Here is a 6,947-nt window from a genome sequence, read left to right on the forward strand (position 1 = left end):
TAGCTTGCCAGATGGTGTTTTATGGAATCTAAGATTCCATCTATTGTAGCATATATCATTATTCTGTATGTTACTAAGAAAAAGTACTGCCATTGATCAAAAGATATTAAATAGGAAAAAGTGATTCTTGAAGTTAATTAGATGGTATATCCTTCCATGTTTGATGAGCTCATTTTAACATCCTTTGTGTCTTCTCCCTCCCATTAATACTTAAAGATATTAGTTGACTAGTTGGAAAGCATTAATCACAATTAAAATAGATGTTTCACTTTATACAACACAACCATTCACCGCTGAATGCCCTAATCTTAATAGCATTTTAAGTACTAATGAAATGAAGCTAGTTTATGTTTCTTGAATTAATTCAATAAAACAAGGGCTCGGTCATTAAGCAGATCATGACAGACAACACCAAGAGGACCAGCTGGATGTTAGTAGTCAAAGGATTTGTAAATGGAAATGTCACTTTGTCTTATTCTTACCTTCTTGAGCATTTATTCCAAACAATCCTTGGGATAATACCAATCTCCCCCCTCACCCCAAACCAATCACAGAAGAGCTCTGGATTTTGGCTAATATTAATGAATTCACACCAGGCAGTTGTGGAATATTCTTCAGGAATATAACAAGCAGAATTGTTTCAGCAAGAGATTTAGCAGAAGGTTAAGAAAAACTCAGCAAGGAGAATGGTAGAGAGAAAATGTCAGGAGAGAAATTGGGTTTCTATTTTGAGGAAGTAAAACCATTATGTTTTAATGAATTCGAGTTGAGACTGATTCATAGCCAATGACCATTCGAGTTAAAGCCGCAGGGTGCATGCTCCCACCGAGACACAAGGAATGTGGGCTCTGCCTCTAGGAGCCAGAGGGTGGGAGGCAGGGGCTTGATCTCTGGAAGCCCCAGTTTCTTCATCTAGGCTATTTGACTGGATAGTCTCCAAGCCCCTTCAGTTCATGGTGCTGTGGTCTAGCTAGAGACCATTGCTGAATGACCCAAGCAGAGCCAGCTTTGGGTCAGCCTCACCTGGAAGGCGATTAGGACTGCCATGGTGCCAAGGACTTCTGGCTTCAGCTTGGCACATGAGACCTCATTCTTGAGGTTCCTGCACCTTGCAAAGTGGTTCTTGTGATTGCTGTTTTGGCTGCCTGGTGTTCAAACACCCTTCCTCTTGGAGGGCAGCTCCAAACTAGGTGGAGCACAGGGGCAGCCAGAACATGGGCATGTGCCAGGGCTTAGCCAAGCAGAAACACAGACATGAAGACACGGGGAGAGGTAGAGTTTTAAGGTGCCTCAGCAGCAGAGGTGAGCCTGGAGCAACACCTCATCAGGCATTCCCCAGCAGCAGTCGGGCTGGACGGGTCTGGACGGTGCTCTCACTGTGTAGCCTCCCTTTGTTCCTGCCCCTCTTGGAGCCTATGTCTCACCTTCCCATGGGCTCTCATTAAAGTTCTCCTGGTTGTCACGACTTCCCGCTCTTTGCCCTATTGCTGCCAAGGGCAGATCTGTACTGAACTCTGGAAAGCCTGAGATAAGGGCTTAAATAGAGGTGGTCTGGGGGGTGCTGTTGGGTAAAGCAGCTTGGAAGGATACCTGGAGTGGCCTTGCAGGTGTTCTGCTGGCTTAGAAGGCTCCTCGTGAAGAGGCTGGCTACCTGGTGGACAGTCCACACCCCATGAATCTGACATCTGCCTCTTTTCTCTGATTTCTTCCCCTTCTGTCTGTAAACTCTTCCCGATGCCCTGAGCATGCAATTAAGTACTATATTTAAAATCAAGTTTTATCTAAGCTTTTTATGGGTCGTCTCTGCTCCCACAGAGGCACGGGAAAGTCTGACGGTATAATAATTACACCCGACTTGACAGGATGCAGCCTGGGAAGCTGAGATGGGTGGGCGGCTATTTTTGGCCTGACCCTCTTGGGGGTTTCAATGCTTTTCCCTCTCTCTTTTTAAAAATATGTTTTTATTGGTATTTTTTAGAGAGAGAGGAAGGGAGAGAGAGAAACATCGACCTGCTGCCTCCTGCATGCCCCCTACTGGGGATCAAGCCTGAAAACCAGGCATGTGCCCTGACCAGAAATTGAACCAGGACCTCTCAGTCCATGGGACGACGCTCATTCCGCTGAGCCACCCTAGCTGGGCTCAATGCTTTTCTCTTGAGCCACTGAGATTCTTGGTGTAGTTTCCCTAGAGTATAGAGAGTTCCCTACATCACAGTGCTGGGGTAAGATGGATTTCTTTCTTTCTTCTTAAAAATATGTTTATTCATGCACTGAGGTACCTAGTTCCTGGCATTTAATAGAAATGCCTATTAAACTCTGAATGAGGCCATTTCCTTTGCAATTAGAGACTTTTGGCTCAAACAAGATCTTTTCTGAGAAATCATAAGCCGATGTTCTGGTATTTCAATGTGCCATTCCTCTTCTTTCCCTCATTCCTCATTAAGGTTTATATTGTCCCAGAAACTGAATACCACCATGAAGCAATCACCCAAATGAATTCTTTCACTTCACAGGCTTAAGGGAATGTAGTTAAACACACATAGCCCCCAAACACCTGCAGTAGCGCTTTAGACCTAATGTATGTGAAGGGCCATTTCCAGAAGGAACAATAACTAGAAGCACAAATAAAGCACTGAAATAGAATCTCTTTTGAATTATGTATAAGCAAAGTAAATTAGTAAAATCCAAGTGTACTTTAAGAATAGAGATTTACCATTTGCTGGAATGTGGCTTTATGTCATCATTAAAAATGAAGGGAAAAATAGAAACAATGAAGTTACTTATACTTAGCGTTGATGACAAAGTGCTTCATGTTTTTGATGATCTTTGTGGTCCATCAGTATATTATCTGAGCTGCACGTGGGTTAAAAGTGTCATTAAGAGGAGAGTTATCTCATATTAAGGGGTTGACAGTTTTTTGAGCTCAGAAAATGGGTCATAAAGTTTGGACATTCCTCTCTTTTGTTTGTATATTATTCATTATTAAGTTCTTTCTCTGTGCTTGGTACTAAGGGGGATGATCACACAATAACAGAGCTCCTACTCTTCAGGGCTTCACAGTCTCCTTCAATATTTAAGTGCCTTGTCATATGTATTCTTCATCAGATGATTATAGAAGATGTTTAACCAGTGACTCTCTTTGAGTTTCAAAGGAGAGCCCTGCTCCTTATTGGGGTGATCAGGGATAAATTCACAGAGAGCAGTGATTTGAACTGGGTTTCCAAAGGTAAGTAGGATTTTGATAGGTGGAAATGGGTAGGGCAGTAACACTTGGGGAAAGGGGGGATGATAAGTATCTGGAAGATTCCAGCAATATTCATTCAGGAGGAGCAGCCCTTGGAGTAGGATGAGAAGAGTAGTTTGGAGCCACCCAGGGGGAGATCTTTGAGAGGAGAACTGAGTTTGTTATGAGAAAGTTTTGGGCCAGTAAGCCCTGGTTTTTTTTCTGTCTTTGAACTTTCCTGTAGAAATTGATCTGCTTTTTAGCTGGTAGCCTGGCTAATGAAAAACTAACGGGCTTGCTGTTGGAATCTCCCCCTTCCAACTTCCCTGCTACTGATGAAATCTGGACATTTCTGCCTTTAGGAGTCTGAGGAGCCAGAGCATTCCCAAGGGGAGGCTGGATATGTTCATTCTTCTTATTGTGCTTCAGTCTACCTTGCCTTTTTTTTTTTTTTTTTTTTGATGTGCAATCCCCTGTCTAGTTTGGCATGGGGATTACAGATCTATAGGCTATAGTTTTCTGAGCTCTCGTACTAATGTTAAAAGTCATTTTTTGATTGTTTGAATTTTTAGAGTTTGAACAGTTTTTTTAAATAGCACAGTTTAAAGTCTCAAGTCGTCTTAGAGGCTACAATTCTGTTACTACAGCTCTCCAGCCTTATTCGTGACTGTGATCATCAAGTTCCCTATTACGCTGGATGATGAAAGGCATGTGGACATCAGGGAGAGAGCAGCCGGAGAGTGACATTTGAAGGGCTAGATTAGACTTCTGTAGATCAGGCAAGTCAAGGTCAGGACATTGTCAAAACTGTAGATTTTGATACTTTGTTGTTGGGTACAGGTACTCTAACATTCAGAGGTTTTTGCTGCCTTTTGAAAGCTGTCAAACTCATAACCTCATGCAGATAACACAATAAAAGTGATACAGGCCAACTTTTACTGTGTTCATTGTGCCAACCCTACAAGCATTAACTCATTTATCATCAAAAAACCCCTATACAATTAGCCCATTTCACCTAAGGAAACTGCGGTTAAGAGATTACACATGAATTCTAGTCAAGATGGCAGAGTAGATAAATGCTGTGCTCATCTCCTCCCATGACCACATTAAAATTACAACCGACCTGTAGAACAACCAACCTGGAGGACCATTTGAAGACTAGTTGAGCAGAAGCCCTACAACTAAGGTAAAAAGAAGCCATGTTAAGACTTGGAAAAGTGGTGGAGACACAGAATGAGCAGGTCCCATACCCAGGTGTGGCAGCTGCAGAGGTCCCCACTGAGGAGCAAGGTATCCCAGCCCCACACTGGGCTCCCTAGCCCCAGGACAGCAGTGCCAGAAAGGGGAGATCCCCATATCTGGCTGTGAAAATCAGTGGGAATTTCATCCATCCAGGAGAGAAGGAAGGCTGCTAGAAACCCAGGTGTCCTCTTAAAGTGGCCATGTACAACTTACTCGCTCACAGGCACTCACCAGGGGCTCTGGCAAAGGGACAATGGCTCAAGGGGTGCCAGAGCCATACAGGGAGAAACTGAGTTGTGTGGTTTTAGGCAAGGGCTAAAGGAACAGTAACATTGTACCTTACTTAGCCTTTCTCTCACACAGCCAGAAGGTGGGAACCATCTTTCCTGTGTTGAGTCCTCTCTCCACATAGCCATATCTGAATCTACATTAACCTGGTGAACACCACTCACCCCACACTGAAGACTTCCTGAGACCTGACCACCCAACTTGAGCACTGCCTGGTACACTCTCAGTGACTGAGCCACACAGGCAGCTATCAGGCAGTGGCAACCCTTATGCTGCCCTGTGCCTCTTACTGAGCAGCCCCAGGCCCAGTACTGATGGCAGCCAGCCTTGGTTTGCAACATAGCCTCTCTCACATGCATCTGAGGCCAGTATAAGAAGCTACCAACCATGAATCATTTTATACCTCCAAAAAGATAGCCCTGGGATGGTCACAGGCAGCCTCTGATATTGGCCTACACAAAAGCACCTCCCAAGGGACCCCAGATAAAAGAACATGACCCAAATAAAATAACAGCAGAAATCTAAGTAGAATGAAAGCAAGCAATCTATCAGATAAAGGGTTTTAAAAAGAAACCAATGGTTTTAAGGATGCTCAAGGAATTTAATGAGAACTTTAACAAACAGGTAGTAAGCTTTAAAAAATGACATAGAGGGGATTCCAAAATGGCAGTGGAGTGAATGGAAGCTACACAGACCATCTTCCAGGACCAAACTGGAATTACAACTGAAATAAAGACAAATCGTCAGGAAAAAGCAACAGAAAAGCAGCTTGCAAGGACCATATAACCAGGGACACCGAATCGATCCTGGTAGAACTGTGGAGGCACGAGAAGGGGGCTGGAAGCCCATGGACAGCAGTGGTCTTCCCTGTGAGCAGTGCCCTCAGGGTTAAACTCCCAAACAGCTCTACAGTGCAGACCCGGGACAGAGCACTAAAATACCACAGCCACTCACCTTGGGCTCTGGTACAGGGAGGGAAGACTATACTAGAACTGTGTGGGGACACTTGGGATTTGGAGGGCGCTGAGAGCTTTTGCTGAGTTGCAGCCACAGGACGGTGGTCATCTTACTTTTTCCCAGGGCTCTGGGGAGAGACAGCAGCCCCTCCCTTGAAGATTCAACCCCACCCAGTGGGCTACTGAAGTGGAAATTGAGGCCCATGAACAACCAGCATCTGCCCCATTCTTGGGAAATCCCTTTATGCTGAACACCTGAGGGAGTTTTTAATTCAAATGAGAACCCAAGGCTCTTCAAGTAACCATGACTAATAGCCTCCAGGCAAAAAGCTAGAAAATAACTGAACCTTTCATGGGCTTCTAACTCTACCCAAGAAAGTCAGACTGTACAGTGGTGGTTAACGTGGATCCTCCCTCGCTCATTCAAACCCAGTAGAGGGAACCACAAACAGCAGAACACCAACACCCACAGGGAAAATTTGGGAGGCTCCATCCAAAACCCATTAAAATAGCCAAAATGGTGAAACAAAGAAACAAATCCCAAATGAAAGAACAAGAGACCTCTACCAAAGATTAGATAAGCAAGACAACAGAACTAGAATTCAAAGCAATGATCTTGAGGAAGCTCAACAGCATGAGTAAAGACATAAACACCATGAATAAAGACATAGAAACATTGAAAATCAACCAATTGAAAATTAAAAACCACCAAGAAGCAATGAAAAATGACATAGCAGAATGAAAGAACACATTGGAAGAACTAAACAGCAGGGTAGAGGAAGCTGAGGATTAGATCAGTGAATTAGAAGACAGGGTAAAAAATAGCCAACCAATCAAAAAACAAAAGGAAAAACAATTAAAAAACAGGAAGATAGCTTAAGAGAACTGTGGGACAACTGGAAACATAATAATATTCGCATCATAGGAGTCTCCGAAGAAGAAGAAAATGAGCAATATATTTGAAGAAATAGTGACAGAAAACTTCCCTAATTTGGTGAAGGAAGAAGGCATTCAAGTTCAAGAAGCACAGAGAGCCCCAAGTAAGAAGAACACAAACAGGCCCATGCCAAGACACATAGTAATTAAAATGCCAAAAATTAAAGACAAAGAGAGAATCCTAAAGGCAGTAAGAGATAAGCAACAGATTACCTACAAAGGAACCCCCATAGGCTCTCAGCTGACTTCTCAACAGAAACACTACAGGCCAGAAGGAAATGGCATGAGGTAATCAAGGTCAT

Source organism: Molossus molossus, unplaced genomic scaffold, assembly GCF_014108415.1.
Source record: "Molossus molossus isolate mMolMol1 unplaced genomic scaffold, mMolMol1.p scaffold_m16_p_7, whole genome shotgun sequence".
NCBI lineage: Eukaryota > Metazoa > Chordata > Mammalia > Chiroptera > Molossidae > Molossus > Molossus molossus.